Source organism: Pinus tabuliformis, chromosome 5_2, assembly GCF_031772625.1.
Source record: "Pinus tabuliformis cultivar Carrire ecotype Pingquan chromosome 5_2, CPIR1, whole genome shotgun sequence".
Taxonomy (NCBI): domain Eukaryota; kingdom Viridiplantae; phylum Streptophyta; class Pinopsida; order Pinales; family Pinaceae; genus Pinus; species Pinus tabuliformis.
Genome location: NC_142306.1, coordinates 199,712,886 through 199,735,497, shown reverse-complemented (window position 1 = coordinate 199,735,497; position 22,612 = coordinate 199,712,886).

Here is a 22,612-nt window from a genome sequence, read left to right as displayed (position 1 = left end):
CCTTAACAAGTATGTCAGAGGTATACGTAATCATCCTTCTCTGAAGGGATAACCTCTTCTCCTCTCAATAAGTCGAGATCCCTCTTCCACCTCATGAAATAAATAAGTGTCTATGCACAGTTCTTTAAAAAGAGAAAAACAAGGAAATCAAAAATGAAATAAAAGGAAAAAGAAGAGAAATTCTTCCTGTGTGGAGAGGTGAAGAAAGTAACTCCACCTGGGTACTATCGAGGCTCACTAATAGTGGAGATATGCTTGTGTTCCTAAATTGACTTTGTCGAGGTACTGTCCCTGCTTGATGGAAGCGTACCAACACCAAAGATGAAACTAAAAATATGAAAATCCATATTACTTGTGCATTTATATGCCCCTCATCCCCAATCGAAAAAACTCAGTTTGATTTGGCTTGGTATGTGTGTTGCCGATAAAGAGAATGATAAGAACTACACCTTCAACTGAAGCTAAGTGAAGAAGCTATTATGATCAAAGAATCGACAATACTCGCGGAGGAGTTAGATTTTCTTTGCACAAGACAAGTTCCATATAGAGAGTTGGATTTCTACCAATGTGTCACCAATGTTGTAGAAGCTACAACCACCCTCCAAAGTGTTTCCCATGCTTCGTTTTGGATCCTTCCTTATAAATAATAGCAGCTCACCTTGCACAAATCCAAGTACTTGTTCTTTTACTGAGCCTCATCCCTTGCATCTTGGCTTGTGTTTCTTACCTGGTTTACTGTTTAGCCCACAAGCCGATCTCTTGACTTGGTTTCCATCTAGTTCTGTGCTTGCCTTAGAGAGCTATGCAATCCTTAAGGGAAACTAGCCTTGCTCTTGGGAATTGCACAGTCCAAGCTAACAGTGAGCCTTGAGCTCAATAATTTCACAGTGCTAGTTGATAGCCAGCCTTCATCTAGGAAATTGCGCAGATCATGAGAGCCAGCCCATAGCCGCTCAGCCTAGAAATTGCACAGAAGCATCTTGATCAAAATATGCTTTGTGCATGAGCCAGTGAGTTGCCCAATCCTTCCCATAACTCCACAATCTCTTCGAGCAATGCATGGCATATTTTCATAAAAAAGAAAAAAGAGAAAAGTGAAAAAGCATCCCTAAAAAATAAGGATCTATTTTTAGCATCTCGAAGGAGGCACTTGAGTTATTTTGGAAACTGCCACCAAGTGTCACTATTTCCTTGATTTTTGGCCTTCACGTCATAAACCATAAATTGAAGAAATCTATTTAATCAACACTATTAGAGATCATTGCACATTCTATCTTAGAGCTCTAGCATTCTCGAGTAGATCAAGGATCCTTCGGTGTGATCGTTGTCACTTTTTCGGGTATGTTTTGCTTTTATAGTCTCTAGTCGCTTTTCATGTCACTTTTTCTTATTTAGCTTGTGAGAGTGTTTTTTCACTTGTTTTTGTTGAACGAGTGTTGGAATTGCATAGAGGCTTCCATTTCCCAGCACCAACTGTGCACTATGCAATTTGAGGAGTCAACCTCCCATTCTTGGCCACTGAGACTGCGTAATGCACAGTCTCTCCTCACATGTGCCCATACTGAACTGCGGATTTCATAGTTCCAGTCGGCAAGCCTCCCCCATTGATTTTTGGGACTAGGTAATGCATAGCTCTAGTAGGCACCCAGTGACCTCTATGAACCATAATTGCACATTCTGTCCCATCATAAGCCTAGTTTGTTGCTTAGTCTTGGCTTGAAGTTGCTTATGGTTTTAAGCTAATATTGGCCTACCATGAGTGTCCTCTCTGTCTCCAAGTACAATAGTTTCTTAAAATATCTCTATTAGTTACAGTTAACATGGCCTCCAAGAGAGCTTCATCAAAGGTAACAGTCGAGAGAAATACTAGGGAAGCAGTTGAGCAGATGTAAGTTAATCTACCAGTTTATGTAGACACTCAATTGTTCATTGATAAGGGCACAAAGTGGACATGGCAGTAAATCAAGGATAATTTTGTAGAGGATTTCAATGAATACTTAGAGGACTAGCAGGTATATATTAGTATCCAGTGGTCATGCTTGTAAAAGGCTCCATGCAGGTAACACACCTTCCCATGTGCGGGCATTATCAGTTGGGTTGTCTCACATGTACATCCAGAGACTATGACATTGAGCAGTGCTAGTGGGATAGATATTTCCACCTTCAGGGTGGAGAACTTTCATCATATTTATCATTTACCTTAGCTAGCGAGGAGCATGGACACACATTTTTATGCCACCCATAGATAGGTGAACACGAGAGATACAATCAAGCATTGGGTGAAAGAGTAATCAAAGTTTAGACAGACACCTAATCATGTTTACAAGAAAAAGTCTCTCAGGAAGGCCTACCAATTCTTGATCATCTTTACATGTCGAATATATGGTAAAGAGAGCACAGATACCTTCCCTGAAGGTTGCATAGTTGTATTGGACCAGTTGGTGAGTGATGGAAGGTCATTCAACTAGTTGGACTTGTTGGCTCATCAGTTGAAAACCCATGTGACTAATTCCTGGAATCTTCCAAAGGATGAGTAAGAAGGATTCTACATGTCTAAATGCTTACTTGATGCAATATGTGCCCAACAACAGTTTCATGCCATGAGTTGGACATGGACACCGAAAGAGGCTGCCGTAATCATTTATTGCAAGTTTCTTTCCAATTGCTACTACTGAGAAGTAATGGCAAGTTTGACTGACAATTTCATCATCCCATTGTATAAGCTTATCTTTGAGAAAAATCCACCTTACATGTCTCTAGAAGCAATGGAGGCAATACTTATCATTGCAGATTGGTATGCCTCACCCAGTGGCAACTTCATTAGAGTGTTTTGCATAGAGATGCCTCTGCATGTTCTACCAAGGTATGCCACGGACAATTTGGTCATGCAAGAGGTCTCATATCATCTCTCCATAGGGTTATCAATAGGACTGCATAGGAAGAAGAAAGTGCCATGGCCTGCTCTTCCTTTGTGGATCAGATTATACGAGATTAAGAGCTTGAAAGATGCAGATGTCAAAGCTAAGGAGATATTGAATTTTGATTTCAGCACCAAAGACTTCAATCCGTATAATCCCCACAATATTTGCAAAAACCATTATGCGAAGGTGTACTATTCAAGGATCCACGGGACATTTCATTAGCGTGAGGATGACCATTGGAGGTACTGTTACAATGAATCCAAGCTCCATGAGCTGGTTAGTATAGCCACAACTTAGAAGGTTTCTCTGCAAGCAGTAGCAGGATAGGAAGAAATAACTAAACCATCAATAAGCATCAATCCAAGGCAGGACAAGAGTAAGAGGAAGATTGCCAAGAACCTAAAGGAAGAGAAAAGTTACAAGATGGGAGTAGATCGTATCATAAATAAAGTAGGTTTGGAAACATAGGAAAAGAGGGAGCAATGGATAAGAGAGTACAGTGAAGGAAGAGAGAAAATAAAATGTTGCGGGAAGCAAAACTAAAGTTGCAGGAAACGAATAAGAAGTTGAAGGAAGAACAAGAGATGACAAGGAGAGAAAAAGAAGAGAATCAGAAATAGGAGGAAGAAGAAAGGCAAGGCACAACGATGGAGAAAACAACACCCATATAGGTTGAGGAGTCAGAAAAGTTGACAACTGAAGAAGAGGGTGAATAGATGCAGGATCAGGAGCTTGCTCAGCAGATTTAGCAATTGATTGAAGTGATATACATGGACTTGTGACATGACCCACAGAATGAAGACATTGACCTTATTCCGAGAGTTTCAGAGGTCTCGAGCGAGCAAGGAGAGGCTACTCCCGTTGATGATGATCTGGTCATGCATGTGTACATTCTATCATTTGACAAATTTCAAAAGAAGAATGTACAAGCATGGAGGAAGCACTTTCTGGATGATCACGTGTCACCTACATTCATGAAGGAAAGGGTGATAGTGTTAGATATCAGAAAGCATCCAACTTCCCTTTCCAATGCCACCTTGGCCTATGAAAGAGCAATGAGATATAATGTTAAGTTCTAATTGGCCAAGAATGAAAAAATGGAATAGAATATGCAGGCTTCCAAGCAAGAGGAAGAACAAATTTAGTAGTAGAGTCTAGTTTTCACAATGGCAGAGATGAGGAAAGAGATACTTGTTGAAGTATCAACACTTGAGACTACCATGCGGAAGCTCTATGATGGATTTGTCACCATGCATAAAGTGGTTGTATGTGTTCATGGCTTACAAAAGTGGAGCATAGAGTTTGTTCAAACTCTTAGGAACATACATGCTGCCATCACCTATGTGCAAGAGTGGAAAATGTAGTACAAAGGGGCCATGCTTCACTTTCCAAAGAAGATGAAGCCACAGGAAGAGCTGGAGAAAGAAAAGGTTTTGATGTTGATCCAGAACTATGAGCAGCTCACCCCATTCATCAGAAGAATACAAGCCTCATACACACGGTTGTAAAAGAGTTTGGATGCCATGGTGAGAATGCACATGATCCCGTCAAACAGTTCTGTCTTCGAGGCTAGACCCAAGAACCAATTCCGGCTAGAGATCGATGGTTACATGGAGAAGCTAAGGTGATAGGCCACCAGGGATGACTTGGAGTTGAGTAAACATAACATGCAGAAGTACATTGGTGGTCCTGTCATGGTTAACACCATTTTTCACATGCTTAAGGATGAATTGGATACAGTTTCCAAGAACATATACCCAGATGTTATGGAGGCAAGAGTCTATGTTAGGTCCTTATAATACTAATGATTCCCCCATTAATATTGTCATTATATCCCTTATTGTTATTTTTGTGCCCCTATTGTTCCCATATTGTTATTACTGTGCCCCATAGAAGCCCACTATTGTTATTTTTATGCCCTTATATTATTATTGTTAGGCCAGCTTTGGTTATATTGTGGCCCCTTAGACTCCTATATATAAAAAGGAGGTTTTGTCATTTGTATCATCCAAGAATTGTTCATTTGTGTAATGTAAAGGAGGTTCCCCCTTGACAAGGATGATTTCTAAGTTGTTGATCTATCTTTTATATCTTTTTTTGAGTTGGTTTCATAACACTTGGTATTAGAGCTTTGGATTCTAGGGTTTCGCTGCTCCAAACAGGTCTTCATGGAATTTTCACTATAACTTTTTTTATTTGACGTTTCAGAAGCTATAAAAACACCCATTTGTGAAGAAATCGCTCTGAACCTCGGGTCTGAATTTTAGATCTTGTCTCACTATATTTTCAAAGATATGACTGGACAAAGTTAGGGTTTTTGCACACTCTAGAATTCCATCTCAAATAGGTCATCTTGGCATTTTCGCTATAATTTGTTTTCTACGAAGTTTTAGATTCTAAAATTAAAACCCATTTGAGCCAAAATCTTGGTGAAGCTTGGATTCAAATGTTATATGTTTCTTCTCTATATTTTCGGAGAAACGGTCCAAGACATTTAGGGTTTCTTTAGGCCCCAGAATTACATCCCAAATAGGTGACGTTGGAAAAATAGTCATAACTCTCGCTCGGAGAATCTGATTCAAATTTCATCAGAAGTGAAAGAAAGAAGACAAACTTTAGTTTTTTTGTATCATTTTAGAACCCAATTTCGAAATAGTGACACATGGCATGTCGTACAAGTTCGCTCTACCAAACTAGTCTATAATCAGGTCATCGTGGGAGATTTGGCATACCTTTTCATTGGAGAATCCAATCTTGATCATAATTGTGGGGTTAGAAAGAGAACTTGGAGGGTTACTTCAGGAAGAAATTTCAGACCTTGGAGATCCGAAATCATAGAGATACAACAGATTCAATATCGAGCTCCTACAAAGTGAAAACAAGTGTGTAATTTTTTAAAATTTTGCATAAGTTTTCTTTCAAAAAGTAGTTTGAAGGAATTAAAAGGGAATAGTGAAGAACTATTATCATTAATTTATGCCCTGATGAAAGAAAATGGAAACACCTAGTAAGAAACCTGAAAGCTCTAGCATGACTCATGAAGAAAAGGAAGAAATGCAACATCATATATCAAAATTACGCGACCAAATGCAACAAAATTCACTCACACAAAAATTAACAGAAGCTAAGATGTATGGTTTAAAGAAAGGCATGGAAGCTAATATGGATGATTTAAAGAAAGGTGTGGAAGCTAAGATGGAATATTTGAAGACATATTTCACAAAGTTTCTACAAGAAATGCTTACTAATGGAAAAAGGGTAGTAAAGGAAACCCATGATGAGAACAAAATAAATTTTAATTATGATTTCATAGACTCTAATGTTGGATCTAAGACCCACCATGTTCCAAAGATCAATATGAGGAAGTTTGATGGCAAGGATCCCTTAACATGGATACTATAGATGGAGCAATTTCTCAATCTCCATAATGTGCAAAACACACAAAAGGTACGCATTGCAACTTTATATTTGGAACCAAATCAGTTTGTATGGTATAGATGTCTTTGCTCTCGTAAACAATGTTGGAAATAATACTGAGAGGGGGGGTGAATCAGTATTATCAGATCAATAAAACCTTTTCAATTTCATACTCAGAAACATATACGCGACTTCAGTTAAGTGAACCCGCGTGTACACGCGACTGTGTCTAAAGCAACTAGCGTATATGCAGATATCTTATGATTCAGTTAATCTTATCTTCAGTAAATGCATCAGAACATTATTAAGCAATTTAGCAGTAAACAGGTGCAGTATAACAGAACAGAACATCACACAAGAGCCACACACATGAACATCATGATATAAGGTGGAAACCCAATGTGGGTGAAAACCACCTGCTGCAATTCGTCTCTTTCTTCTTTAATGAGAAACTTCTTTTACAATATACTGGTGCAGTCCTTTACCAGTATGCAGGCTACAACCTGCAGAGGGCTACAACCCTCTCTCTCGTTTTCCAACTACTTTTGGAAGGGAGCTACAACCCCCTCAGCTCTTGTACTAGCTGATCCATTTACTAGTACGTAGGTGCTGACCCTACAACCTTCAGGGACCACGTTTCATCAATTTTCAGACTGGATCCAAGAGTACAAAGCAAACATTACTGCAATACAATCATCAACTTATACTTGCATCATAATTCATTAAACAACCCAATACCGAATCACTGAAACCCTGTCATCAAGAACACAGAACTCAAACCAGAATCTAGAACTCTGCAACAACCACCAGAATCAGCAACAACCTGAAATATCAACCCTTATCATGCATACGCTACTTCACTGTACCAAAACCGCGTGTATACGCGCTTTCTCCAAAGGCAACCCGCGTGCAGATCTAGAAATGATTACTTCTGCCTTTGCTGTCAGATCCGACCCTTGCCAACCGTCCCGAACAGATAACCAGCAATACCAGATCCTCTCACTGCGTCAGACACCCACACACACTTACTCTTTGCCTAGTGATCTTCTCCTTATATAGCCTTAGGCCTTGTTCAATACCAAGAGCCAAAACCATAGAAACACAATACCATCAACTTCAAAACTAGGGATCGACACGCCCGTCGAGATACAATGGTCCGAAACCATAGGCACAACTTCCAAGGACTAACCGCCATGGACCAAAGGTGCTTTTCCACATACACGCGCTTTTTCTGAAGCCAACCTGCGTGTACACGCTACTTGGGCTTAACAAACCTGCGTGTATGAACTTCCTTAAGTTGCCATCACCTGAACCAACTTCTGAGTATCTGTACCAACCTCTGAGTGAGTTGCCATCAAGGACAACACTTGAATCATAATGCCAACAATCTCCCCCTTTGGACTTGATGGCAACCACTACACCAAGTCACTCTCCCCCTTTGACATCAAGGGCAAAGGGCGGACCAAGATATTCTCTTCTTTGGTATACCTTCTGCTGTCCATACTCCCCCTGAGTACTTGCTGAAATCTCCAACTATGCTCCCCCTTTGTGTATGCCAAAGTGTACCAATCTATCCATCCTGCTCTTGCTGAATTGTGCTGTTCATGCTCCCCTTGACTGTAGGCAAGATCTGCAAAAGATGTTCTTCAAGAAGAACAAGGACTTATACATTATAGAAGACCTTCCTATCACCAAAAGACTCAACATACATTCATCATTCATCATTCATCCCAGGCATAGTGGGGAAACCAACATAGGCCGTTACATGACCTTGACACCATAAAAGAGATATCACAAGAGATACATGACATAGAGATGAAATATCTAGACCAAGACTTATGAAAGCCACCAACAGCATCATGATATAAGCATCAGCCTGCAATACCATTCCTAAACAGTAAGATGTATCATTTATCTTCATAGACTTTATCAACAACTTCTAACCATAATGCCAACAATGCATTATTTGAAGAATATTCTCCCCCTGAGTGTGAGCCAACCATGTCTGAACCATTTCCTGAGTCTGTTCTGCTCCCCCTGAGCCTGAGCCAACCATGACTGAACCTGGGTCTGTTCTGCTGCCCTTTCTCCATATAACCATCTGTTCTGCTGCCCTTTCTCCATATACGCGACTTTGCAGCATGTAACTCGCGTATATACGCGACTTGTCTTCATTATCTCAGCGTATGCAGGATGGAATACTGAATCTCATCACTTTCAGATTCCCCTGTGTCTATTATGTCAGCTGACTGAGTTGTCCCACACCTTTCTGTCTCTGTCTTCTTCAATTCCTGCAACTGTGATGATGTATGGTCCCCTTGTCTTGAATTTTGAAATCTGCTTCTGCATTCCCTTGCTTTATGCCCATAGTTGTTGCATGTATAACACCTTATATTTTTCATGTTCCTTCTATCACAATCAATTGCTTTGTGTCCATATGCATTACAGGCAAAGCAATACCCTCTGAAATACCTGGGATGAGATGATCTTTCTTGAACCATTCTACTTCTGCATCTGGCTGCAACATGTCCAAGATTATGACATACATAACATTCAACTTTATTCAGCGGAGGAAATAATCGTCTATCACGTCCATAGTTAGGAGTAAAGGATCTTCCTTGAGGAATTTCTTTTCTTGGTTGTTCCTTGAGCATTTCAGATTTCTCATTAGAGTTTCTTGTCTCACCTTGTGAACTAGATTCACCTTCAACATATTCATGAAAACCAAGACCAGTCTTGATAGCAGGAGATCTTTGACTATTAAGAATATCATCCAAGACTTTAGAACTATCTTGAAATCGTAAAAGCTTATCCTTTTCTTCTAGTTTACCTTTCAAGATATTTACCTCAACTTGATGTTGTTCTTCCTTTTTCAGATACTGCTTCCTTAGGTCTTCTTCAACTTTTCTCCCTTCTTCTACTTGTCGCTTTAGTTTGATCACTTCATGTTCTTGATCTTCAAGATCTTCTTTTAGAGAGAGGATCTTTGATTCAAGTCTCTGAATAGTTGTGCTCTGATCTTTTGCTATATCCTGCAATTTCTCCCTTACCCTGGTTTCTGTTTCCAATAGTTCTTTTAATTTGGCAGCTTCTTCAGTTTCTGCATTCTTCTCTTCATGTGCCATGAGACTTTTAATATCCTCGCTATCATTGGATGAAGCATTCTTCTTCTTGTGCGCCATGAGACTTCTAATATCTTCACTATCATTAAATGAACTTTTAATATGGGAATAATAGCTTCTACCATCTTCTTCATATATCCTTTCTTTGTTATGAGGACATCTAGCAGCATAGTGACCAACTCTACCACATAGAAAACATTTGAAAGGCAGCTTATCTTTGAACCGTCCAGTTCCCCGTTCAAGATTCTTGACAAAATTTACCTCATCTTCTTCCTCTGACACTTCGAATGCGGCCTCTGGTGGTACCTCTAGTCGCATTTCAAAAGCAGTTAAGATCCCGTGAAGCTGTGACATGGTAATTTTTCGCACATTCTCCTTTTCTTCTATGGCAGATACTTTAGAATCAAATTTAGTAGACAGAGATCTCAAAACCTTTTGAACTAAGACAACTTCCTCAAATTCTTCACCCAGATCCCTCATACAATTCACAATCTCATCCATACGCAGGAAATAATTAGCTACGCTTTCATTACTTCGCATCTTAAGAGTTTCATACCGGATTCTGAGAGTTTGAAGCTTCGCTATTTTTACCTGATCATCTCCTTCGTAGCTTGTAATGATTTTGTCCCATATTTCCTTAGCTGATTTGAGATGCATGATCTTCATAAATTCTGATTGAGTCAAAGTACTCAATAGGACATTAACTACTTTGGCATTGAGCTCATATTGCTTTTTCTCTGCTGGATCTGTAGGAGTTGCTGATGGGAATTTGTATCCTCCTTCTATGAGTCCCCAAACTTCTGCTCCAAGAGACTGTAGATATGCAGTGGTTCTTATCTTCCAGTGAGTAAAATTGTTCCCGTCAAAGACTGGTGGCCTGATGTGTGCCTCTCTTTCTGGATTAGCCATTTTGATGGATCTTTTCCTTCAAGCGATCAAGCTTCCTCTGAAGGACCTGCTCTGATACCAATTGTTGGAAATAATACTGAGAGGGGGGGTGAATCAGTATTATCAGATCAATAAAACCTTTTCAATTTCATACTCAGAAACATATACGCGACTTCAGTTAAGTGAACCCGCGTGTACACGCGACTGTGTCTAAAGCAACTAGCGTATATGCAGATATCTTATGATTCAGTTAATCTTATCTTCAGTAAATGCATCAGAACATTATTAAGCAATTTAGCAGTAAACAGGTGCAGTATAACAGAACAGAACATCACACAAGAGCCACACACATGAACATCATGATATAAGGTGGAAACCCAATGTGGGTGAAAACCACCTGCTGCAATTCGTCTCTTTCTTCTTTAATGAGAAACTTCTTTTACAATATACTGGTGCAGTCCTTTACCAGTATGCAGGCTACAACCTGCAGAGGGCTACAACCCTCTCTCTCGTTTTCCAACTACTTTTGGAAGGGAGCTACAACCCCCTCAGCTCTTGTACTAGCTGATCCATTTACTAGTACGTAGGTGCTGACCCTACAACCTTCAGGGACCACGTTTCATCAATTTTCAGACTGGATCCAAGAGTACAAAGCAAACATTACCGCAATACAATCATCAACTTATACTTGCATCATAATTCATTAAACAACCCAATACCGAATCACTGAAACCCTGTCATCAAGAACACAGAACTCAAACCAGAATCTAGAACTCTGCAACAACCACCAGAATCAGCAACAACCTGAAATATCAACCCTTATCATGCATACGCTACTTCACTGTACCAAAACCGCGTGTATACGCGCTTTCTCCAAAGGCAACCCGCGTGCAGATCTAGAAATGATTACTTCTGCCTTTGCTGTCAGATCCGACCCTTGCCAACCGTCCCGAACAGATAACCAGCAATACCAGATCCTCTCACTGCGTCAGACACCCACACACACTTACTCTTTGCCTAGTGATCTTCTCCTTATATAGCCTTAGGCCTTGTTCAATACCAAGAGCCAAAACCATAGAAACACAATACCATCAACTTCAAAACTAGGGATCGACACGCCCGTCGAGATACAATGGTCCGAAACCATAGGCACAACTTCCAAGGACTAACCGCCATGGACCAAAGGTGCTTTTCCACATACACGCGCTTTTTCTGAAGCCAACCTGCGTGTACACGCTACTTGGGCTTAACAAACCTGCGTGTATGAACTTCCTTGGCAAGCTGTACTAGGATCTGTCTTCTGAGTAAGTTGCCATCACCTGAACCAACTTCTGAGTATCTGTACCAACCTCTGAGTGAGTTGCCATCAAGGACAACACTTGAATCATAATGCCAACAAACAAACTGTCACTTGGGCTAATTTTACAGATGAAATGATAGCACATTATGAGGATACAAAAAGCAACACTTTTTTTAGCCAATTGATAAATCTCAAACAAAAGGGTTCAATGATGGAGCACATTAAGCAATTCCAAAAATTGAATATAAGGGTAAAAAATATTCCAAAGGAGCATAGGATTGATATGTTCATAGGGACTTTAAAGGATAACATCCAATATGAGGTTTTCCTTTGGGAACTGGATTCATTGGAGAAGGCATTTCGGTTGGCAAGAAAAATGGAAAGAAAAATTATGGAAACAAGGAAGCCTACCACTCACAATCATAAATATGGAAGTGTTTGTGCCCCTAGCCATCGAAAATCTACAAAGTTGACACCACAACAATTGGAAGAAAAAAGAGTAAAAGGGCTTTGTTACAATTGTGATAGCAAATACACTAAAGGTCATAAGTGTGCTGAGAAGAAATTATTTTACATAGATTGTGAAGAGGAGGAAGAAAAGGAATAAGAAACATCAAAAGAAGAGGATATACACCAAGAAAAAACCCTAAAGAAAGAAGAAATGAATCCAACCATATCTTGTAATGCATTGGCTAGAATTACCACTCCTCAAACTATCAAGATAGAAGGACATATCAAGAAGAAAAAGGTAATAGTGTTGATTGATTCGGGTTGTACCCATAATTTTATTCATTGTAAGATAGCCAAGAAATTGAATTTCTTCCTATATCCAGCACCAAAGTGCCAAGTGATGGTTGCAAGTGGATGAACCATAAATTTCTCAAGAAAGTGCCATAATATCAAGCTATCCATGGGAGAATATGTACTGAATAGCCCAATTCTTTCCATTCCAATGGGTGGTGTTGATGTTGTACTAAGAGTCCAATGGGTACAATCCTCGGGGACAATAACTTTTAATTTTCTGGAACGTTTCATGAAATTTTCTTTAGAAGGAAAGGAAGTTGAATTAATGGATATCACAAGGAAACCGGGAAAGATAATCAACTCTAACGAAATGACAAAGCCTCTAAATAAATAACAACGAGGCATAATTGCACAATTATGTTCACTATAGGTTTCCACATCGAAATCATCTGTTTCTCCAGATCTCCAAAAAGTCTTGGACAATCATTCCAAGGTATTTGAGACTCCCAAAGGCCTCCCACATGTTCGTGACCATGATCATGCTATTCATTTGATTCCAAGAAGTGTTCCTCCAAACATCAGGCCTTACAGATATCCTGATGCCCAAAAGAGTGAAATTGAGCGTATGGTTGTGGAAATGCTAGAGGCTGGTATAATTCAACCTAGTCAAAGTTCTTTCTTTTCTCCAGTAGCATTAGTCCACAAGAAGGATGGATCATGGCGCATGTGTCTAGATTATAGGGAGCTCAACAAGCTCACTATTAAAGACAAATTTCCCATTCATGTCATTGATGAATTATTGGATGAATTGCATGGATCAATTTACTTCACCAAGTTGGATCTTCGTTCAGGATATCATCAAATCATAATAAATATTGAAGACATTCCGAAAATAGCATTTAGAATTCATGAGGGTCATTATGAATTTTTGGTCATTCCTTTTGGCCTTACCAATGCACCTTCTACATTTCAAGGTTTGATGGATTCCATTTTCAAACCCTTAGAAAATTTGTGTTACTATTTTTTGATGATATACTAATCTACAACAAGTCTTGGAAGGATCATGTTCAACATGTTGATGGGGTGCTCAACCTATTGGAAGAGAAACAATTATATGAAAAAACCTCCAAAAGTTTCTTTGGAGTACAAGAGGTGGAATATCTAGGTCATATTGTTTCTCATGAAGGTGTTAAGGTAGACCCTAGCAAAATTAAAACCATTAAGTAATGGAAAATCCCCACATCCATAAAGCATCTACGAGGATTTGTCGGGTTGACGAGGTATTATCGCAAGTTTGTAAAGAATTATGGGAGAATCGTAGCAACTCTAACAACATTATTGAAGGAAGATGCATTTTCATGGACTCCAGAAGCTATGAAGGCCTTTGAACATCTTAAAGAGCCAATGTGCCAAGCACCGGTCTTAGCTACACCGGACTTCACAAAAACCTTTATTGTGGACTGTGATGCCTCAGGAAATGGAATTGGTCCTATTTTGATCCAAGAAGAAAGACCCATTACTTTTGAAAGTCGTCCATTCAAAAGATATTATTTACAAAAAGCTATTTGTGATAAGGAAATGTTGGCAATACTACATGCACTTAAGAAATGGAGGCCCTACCTAATGGGAAGACACTTCAAGGTACAAACAGATCATGATAGTTTTAAATAATTTTTAGAAAAAAGATTATCTTCAGAAGAGCAACAAAAATAGGTCACAAAGATGTTGGGTTATGACTTTGAAATCATCTACAAAAAAGGGAAGCAAAATGTTGTGGCAGATGCACTCTCAAGAAAGGATGAGGATGTGGAAGCATTTCTTTGCACCATTTCTCTTATCCAACCAGATTTGATAAACAAATCAAGGGATGGATGAAAGAATGATGAAGAAGCGTGGGCACTCATTCAAAAGTTACAACAATATCCCAGTACGTCTGATACATTTATCTTGAAAAGTGATTCATTATGGTACAAAGATCGATTATACCTATGTAAGAATTCCCAACTCAAACAAAAGATTCTTAGGGAATTGCACACCTCTCCTTTATGAGGGAAGTCAGGATTTCTAAAAACTTACGACAAGGTTAACAAGGAATTTTTTTTGGGTGGCCTTAAATCAGATATTCAAAAGTTTGTGGCAGAATGTTTGGTTTTCCAACAAAATAAGGTTGAGACAATTAAGACCCCAAGTCTATTACAACCTTTATCCATTCCAAGCCAACTTTGGGAGGAGGTTTCAATGGATTTTATCACAGGTTTACCCAAGTTCTAAGAAAAGAGTGTTATCATGGTGGTAGTTGACAGAATTACCAATTATGCACAATTTTTTTCATTATCTCATCGATTTAAAGTGAGTACATTTTCTACTGCATTTATGGAAACAATTCAAAAGCTACACGAAAAACCAAAGATTATTGTAAGTGATAGAGATCCCATTTGCACTGGAAATTTTTGGACATAATTATTTCCTTGTCTTGGTACTCAGTTAGCTCATAGCTCATCTTATCATCCTCAATCTGATGGGAAAATTGAGAGAGTAAACAAATGTTTGGAAGGATATCTTCGTTGTTTTGTATCTGATAAACAGACACAATGGGTCAAACGGTTTCCTCTGGCTGAATGGTGGCATAACACTTCCTTCTATACTGCAACAAAAATGATCCCATTTATGGAACTTTATGGATATCATACACCATCCATCACATCATATTTAAGAGAAAATTCTAAGGTTCAAGCAGTTGAAGATCACATCAAGCATAAACAACAACTTCTCCAACTCTTAAAGGATAACCTCATGTTGGTGCAAAATATAATGAAATAGCAGGCATATCAAAATCGTAGTGAAAGAAGTTTTGATGTAGGTGATTGGGTATTCCTACGACTACAACCATATAAACAAATTTCCCCCAATCAAGCTAAGAAGGATAATAAATTATCACTAAAGTATTATGGTCCATACAAGGTGTTGCAAAAGATAGCTATGGCATACAAAATGGAGCTTCCTACAATGTCTCAAGTGCACCCAGTTTTCCATGTTTCATGATTAAAGAAGGTTATAGGTGACAAGATCCCAGTTCAAACAATATTGCTAGAACTTGATGAGGAAGGAAAAATCATATTGGAACCTGAAGTAATCAAAGAAACAAGAACTTGACAGCTACGAAATCGATCAATTTTAGAGTATCTCATCAAGTGGAAGAACTTACCTGTTGAAGATCCCACATGGGAGGATGATAATTTTATACACAAGCATCCAAAACTACTCAAGCATTGAGGACAACACTTTTTTGAAGGAGAGGGGCATGCTAGGTCCCTATAATACTAGTGATTCCCCCATTACTATTGTCATTGTATCCCTTATTGTTATTGTTATGCCCCTGTTGTTCCCATATTGTTATTATTATGCCCCATAGAATCCCACTATAGCTATTTTATGCCCTTATATTATTATTGTTAGGTCGGCTTTGGTTAAATTGTGACCCCTTAGACTCTTATATATAGAAAGGAGGTTTTGTCATTGTATCATCCAAGAATTGTTCATTTGTGTAATGTAAATGAGGTTTCCCCCTCAAAGAAGCTGATTTCTAAGTCATTGATCTATCTTTTCTATATTTTTGTGAGCTAGTTTCATAACAGTTTGCTATCAAAAATACACCATCAAGCAGTTTGGGCACATCATCATGCAGTACCAAGCTTGGCATCACTATGTGACTGAGAAGTAACAAGTGGAGGTTCCCAAGCTTCGAAGTCATAGTGTTTTGTATTGTTAGGTTGTCTCTAACCTATTTTGTCTTACATGGGTACATGTGGAAGATGTAATATTATTTGTAAATATGTTGTAAGTGAAATTTCAAGTTTCATTAGTGGAATGTGAAAGGTCATCATGTTATGTAATGAGTTATTTGTAAAGAAGTTGAAGGGTCATAACGACAGTCAAAGAGTCACTAAGGCGAATGTCAAGGGTCACCCCACCCTTTGTTATAAAAAAAATCTCATAAATCATAGAACAGGCTTTTGGGGAGCCAATATTTTGGCTAGGCTTAGGCTTGGAAAAGGCTTGGGACTATTGTGACGAGCCTTGGCTTTTCCATAGTATAAAGCGAGTATACTTCTTTGGACGAGCAGGTTTTCTTGACTGTAATGATCCATTATTGGGGCTAATGGTCCTCAATGGTGTATGTATGGATGGGAATTTCACTTATAATAATAATATTATAGCCAGAGTGCTTTCATATATTTGTTGTTACTGTAGTTGGACTATTCTGGTTGCTTTAGCAATGTATGTTCTTTAAATTATGCATTTGCTTATGAACTATTTTATATGAAATTGTACGAATCTTGTTGAATGTGTGTTGCTAGATTAACCCGTCACTTTAATTTGTTGACTATTCTGCGTTTTAGCTTGCGACGTCATTCCACTCGTGTGTTCCTTTCAAGTTGCGTACTATTACAAGCTTCTAAGGGACACACTTCCTTTTCCCCTCCGTGTGTTAGAACCACCATGCATCACACTTGACTCTCCGTACAGTCGCACACTTTCTCTCACCCAAAGTTATCTTACTTATCTCTACACGCTACTATGGTCAATTCATTACACTACCACCCACTGCTAGGACTCCTACTACAAACAATTTGATATCTAGTTGGGACTTCTTATCAGGGATATCCCTTGAATGTTGGTGGGTCCAGAACTGTCAACAACATCCTAATTAGTATTTATGTTATGTTCATCATTGTTTGTTTCATTATGTCTATTATCATAATAGACAATAATTGAAAACCATTCAATTAAATCTTCCTCAAATGATAAGTCTTTAGAATGAAATCTACAGTAGAGTAAAATAAATACTAGAATAAAATGCATCTAAAAATGCGTTTTACCACATACAAAGATTATAAATTTCTAAGCATGGTTCATCGTAATTATAATTCGATTGAGTAAGAGGGAATACTTCCATAAATTTGTTCCATGAATGAATTGATTTCGGCTATAACACTTTGAACCATTTTTTAATTCTTCCCTAAATGTAAGAGTGAATAAATCTTAATTTTAGTTATGAATGAAAAATGGAAGCTTCATCAATTTTTTTTTTCTTTCTTCATATATTTTTTCTTCATTATCAAATTGATTTCATTAAACCTTTACTAAGTGTTGATAATCAAAAGTTAAAGAAAGATTTAACAGAACTAAACATGAGCAAGACCATAAATTATGAAGAGAGGGAAATGTTAGAGTGGACTTACCTGAAGGGCTAGATATCTTCTTATTTCCATAACTACATTATTCAAGTAAGTAAAATAAAATAATATAAGCAAAACTTAATTACTTATAAACCTATTATAAGCTAAAGAGACTACTAAAAATGAGTAGAATCAAAATTCCAATGTAGTCATTCAAGTTACTTAAAATCTACACAAATGAGTATATTTGAAATTGGAAATGAAAAATGAATCAATACCAAATCACAAAAATAGAAATATGTACTATATATAGCCATACCTAATATGTGCAAGAAAAGCAAGTTTGCTTGAAATGAATCCTCCAACCATGTTTTCATTCTATCATGAAAATTAATGTAGTAAAAATGAAGTTGTTGAGAGTAAAACATAGTTAGGTAGCCATCTACTGAGAAACTTCATTAAAGTTACTATTGATTGTTTTATTTACAATATGAAAAGCATTTCATTACTATACACTGAAATCTTTTGAAAATGATTCCTTCGACCATGCCTCAATTGGGTCATTAAATTCAAGTTGAAAATCTATTAAAAATCGTGAAAAAAACCATAGATGGATGACATGGCTGGTAGGACATGAATGATATACTTTCAAGTATTGGATCTTGTGGAAGATTGATGGTATTATTAATATTAAACTACATAATAGGCTAATAGATCAACATCATTATTAAAATTGCAATGTTTTACTATCTTGATAGTCCTTTAGATACTCATATTCCATGTCTTCATTTTTTTGAAGAAAGTCATTTTGATATTCCCATACTAACTAATAATACAACTCTTCAGTACTTAAGTATTTCAAATACCAGCATAAACTATCGAGAAAAAAAAATCTAAATATTGCAGTTAGATATACACTAGAAAAAAAATAACATATCAAGAATATATAAATTAAAAATGTTTGGGAACAAATTTCCATTACTATTTACACAAATTACATTAGACAGTTACAAGAAAACGGAAAAATACTTGTAGAGAATTCTCTTTCACAAGGATCACTTGAGATAATACAAAAAATATCAATATTATTATCTAGTTGTGAAAAATGTTTAAGATCATGACAAGATTCAACAAGAACTTGATCTATAATTTCATAATCATATATGGCAGTGGATATTTCTTTTTCAAAATTAAAATCATTTTTATTTTTTTAATATATGAGATGAGAATCTATTATGACATCGTTCACACTAAAACACATCTCATCTTGTACTATAGATTCACTTTGTGGATAAATAACATGAGAATCTGGCATAACCATCACCAAAAGGTGAAGTGCTTCAACATCATCAATCTCCAAAGATTCATCATAAATGACTTCATTCTCTTTCCTTATAAAAGATAAATCAAAACTAGAAGATAAATTAAATGTGAATGCATCAGATTCGCAAGAATTATATACAAATGAATTTTTATTGTTTCATTATGTTGAACAGGATTGATAGAAAATTGAAAAATATTTTGATGTGTAACAATTTATTCTCCTTTCGAAAGTGAATTTATATGTGAACATGCTATCACATGGAAAGAGTGATTATTGTCTAGAAAGAATAATGAAACAAATCTAGATATAATGAATAATGATTATTAGAGAAGACATGATTAAATGATTTTTTGTTCATACAAACATCATTATTATTACCATCTGAAATTTGAGTTACTAATTTTCCTTCATATTCGTCATTACAAATAGTAGGTTTATCATAATATAAAATAATTTCAGGAGTGGAATTGATTTTATTGGATGTATATGTACATTATTGAAACTTTTCATTAACAAGTTCAAGACTATTTGTTTGAATAAGAATGTCAATGTCATTAGTAGAATGGAAATAATAATTTCTAATATCTACTATATCATGTACACTTAGAAAAGAATGATATAGAGGTTCATCAAACGTATTCTATATATAACGAAGAGAAAAGAGCTTAAGAAACTATCCTCTTAAGTCTGTGTCAAAGGGTTTATCATCATAATGAAGTTTAAGAAAGCTTAATTTAAATATAATAAGTAGATCTACTACAAATTCACCTTTTGACCTACAAAAGTTTTCAAGTTCCTTACTTCATCGTAGTCATAATCTTGAAATGCATGTAGAAATTCACTTACAAATTGATCCCATGTATGTATTGAAGCAACCAACAATGATTGACACCATTTCCTAACTCGGCCTATCAAAGTGAGAGTGAAAATCTTGCACATGATACCTTCATCAATATCATGAGAACTACAATTTTGGATAAAGTGAAAAACATGTTCTATTGTAGTTGTTTCACCCTTATCATGAATTTATTCTTTGACATGTATTTAACTATGTTTATTGGAGTGTTGCAAAATCCCTATCTAGAAATGAAAATCCAAATAGGGATTTGGGAATGACCCATTCAAAATAAAACTTTTAAAATTCAAATTTCCAAAGGGTTAGCTTCTCAATCTTCTCTCCTTCTAATTCCAAAAATGTTGATGGGTAAAGATGACCATGGCAACATTTCACCTTATCAGCGCCCCAATTTGACCTCTATCTATCTGTTGATGCCCCGAAAATCGTTGTATCAACATTGGGGGATAACCACCCGGTCCGGACCTTAATACAACTCCTTTTCTGTTTGGAATGGTGGCTCCGACTGGGGATAATGGGACCAGTTTCCCAGTAATGAATAAAAGGGATGGATGAATGATTGATTGTCTAATCTAATGATAGGTGAATAACTTAATCTATCAGCAAAATAAAAGAACTACTACTAATCCCGGGAACTATTGTACTTTGAAGTGTAGCGCTTGATGATCTATGTCTATTGACAGGCATATAGATGACTCCATCTAATAGACATGGACATTTATTCACTCAAGGATTACTTTGCTTAAATAGTTAAACAATGTGATTAACGCAATATTGCTACACTTATCATTTATATCATCGATACATATATGATCAAAAGAAAAGCATGCCATAAACATCCAATAGTGGAGGGAATAAAGAAATGCTATTAAAACACATACATATATTCGATAATAGCAAAGGCGATCAAATGACAATTCATATAAAAAGAATGAATTCAAACATAGATAATAGTACCATATGAGCTGCGAGTCACTCCCAATATCAATCGCTATTTGAGATTCTTCTTCCGACTCAGAAATACTTTCAAACAAAGACAATAGTGCACAATCGCATAAAAGCTTCCTTGTCAAAATCAGAATAATTGGTCCAGTTTTATAAAAGGATATGCCTGAAGTACAGTAGTGCAACTTCAGGCTTTTAAGTCAAGTACAAAACTTTACGACCCTTTCCAAATACAATGAAAGGGTCTATAAATACTGAATTAAGCTAACTATTTATGAAACTGAAATCCTACTTAATTGGTATCAAACGAACTTGAATATCTCCTTCTCAGCAATCTGGCAGTCGGCGGCATGAATCATCATGTAGGCTGTTTTCTTTAAACCTGAGCTGACATATCGCAAGCATTGGCTCCACTTCGGGTGGTCTGTTGAGGCGAGAGTTGAGTTGGCCGGCATAGGTGGCATCCTGAATATCGGGAATAATATACCTGATTGCATCTGTAAGGCATTTGAGAGCGACTCTCTGGCTGTGTGGTTTTACTAAGAAGAACCAATAGGCGTCCCATGTTAAACTATTAATTCCTGCTATTAATCTCCCATTTTTCTCTAGATCCGGATAACATGACTGCTCCAATGTTTTTGCCGTTGTCAATTTACCTAGAGTACATTGGGAAATCATGTTAGACAAGTAGAGAGTATTATTAACCAATTCAACCAAATTACTTGTGGTTGATTTGCATCTTGAAACTGCTCTCTCTGCTTTCATTAATTGGGACTGCCATTCTGTAAATAATATTTCCTTATGTGATTCTAAAATCTTTGGTAAATTAGCCGCCTGTCCCTGATCGGTATCTTGCCACTCAAGAAAATCAGTTAATGTTTCATTAGCTTGATCCAAGTCTGTTCTAGCTTTTTCTGATTTTTTACTTATCGATGTCGTCAAATCACATAATGGTTCTGCCTGGGCGATTTATTGACATAAAAGCTTGATCTGTGTTATTAATGCCTTATTTATCTATAATGCTTGTGATTTGAATTCGGCTATCTATGGAAGATTCTTTGTCTTCTCAAGCTGGGCTGATAGTTGAGCAATCTGCTCATCTTTTAACTTCAGCATTTGTTCATTTGCCGCCTTCAGTTGTGCCAATGCCTCAGACAACTATTTCTGCTTCTGGACTGCGCTGTGATCAATCCTATGTTTCTCTTCTTGCAATTGTTGAGTTAATTGATTATTTATTTGATGTTGTGTTAACAATTTCCGTTTTGCCTGCTCTGCCTTCTGCTGTACTTCTGATAGTTGCGTTTGCAATGAAAAGATCTCCTGGTCTTTTGTTTTTAATAGAAGACTCACCTCTGATGCCTTATCTATTGTTGCTGCCGAATAGGCTCCAGCATATTGTGATAGTTTTGTTAGGTCGTCAGAGGGGTCAAAATCCTCCTTCCAAACCACATTGCCCGTCACCGTTTGTTCTGGGAATAGGGAAGGTTGATCAGTCCTTCTCCTCTTCCTCTATCGTTTTACCACAGCTTTGTGTCTTGGGCTATAGAAGACATCCAAGGGAGGAATTTCTTCTATCTGCAAAATAATTTGATCGGAGGGATCCTTTGGGATTATCTCTACTTCTTTTGAACTGGGTAGGCCGCTAGTTCCACTTGGAACCTGTTTTGAAGTGGTCTCCTGTGTATCTGTCGCTTTTGAAGTTTCGGTGTCCTTTGAGCACTCAAGATTACTAATAATTGAATCGAATTGCTGCCATTCAAGGAGCAATTTGGGATCAATTTGAGTATCTACATTTACCTCTATGCTGCTCTGTTCCTGCTCTTTAGTCTGGGTTTCCTCTTGCACTTTCTCCTATTCTTTTGTTGTAACCGGAGGTTCCTTAGTATGTTGTTGTTCAGGCTCGCTTGATTCTATT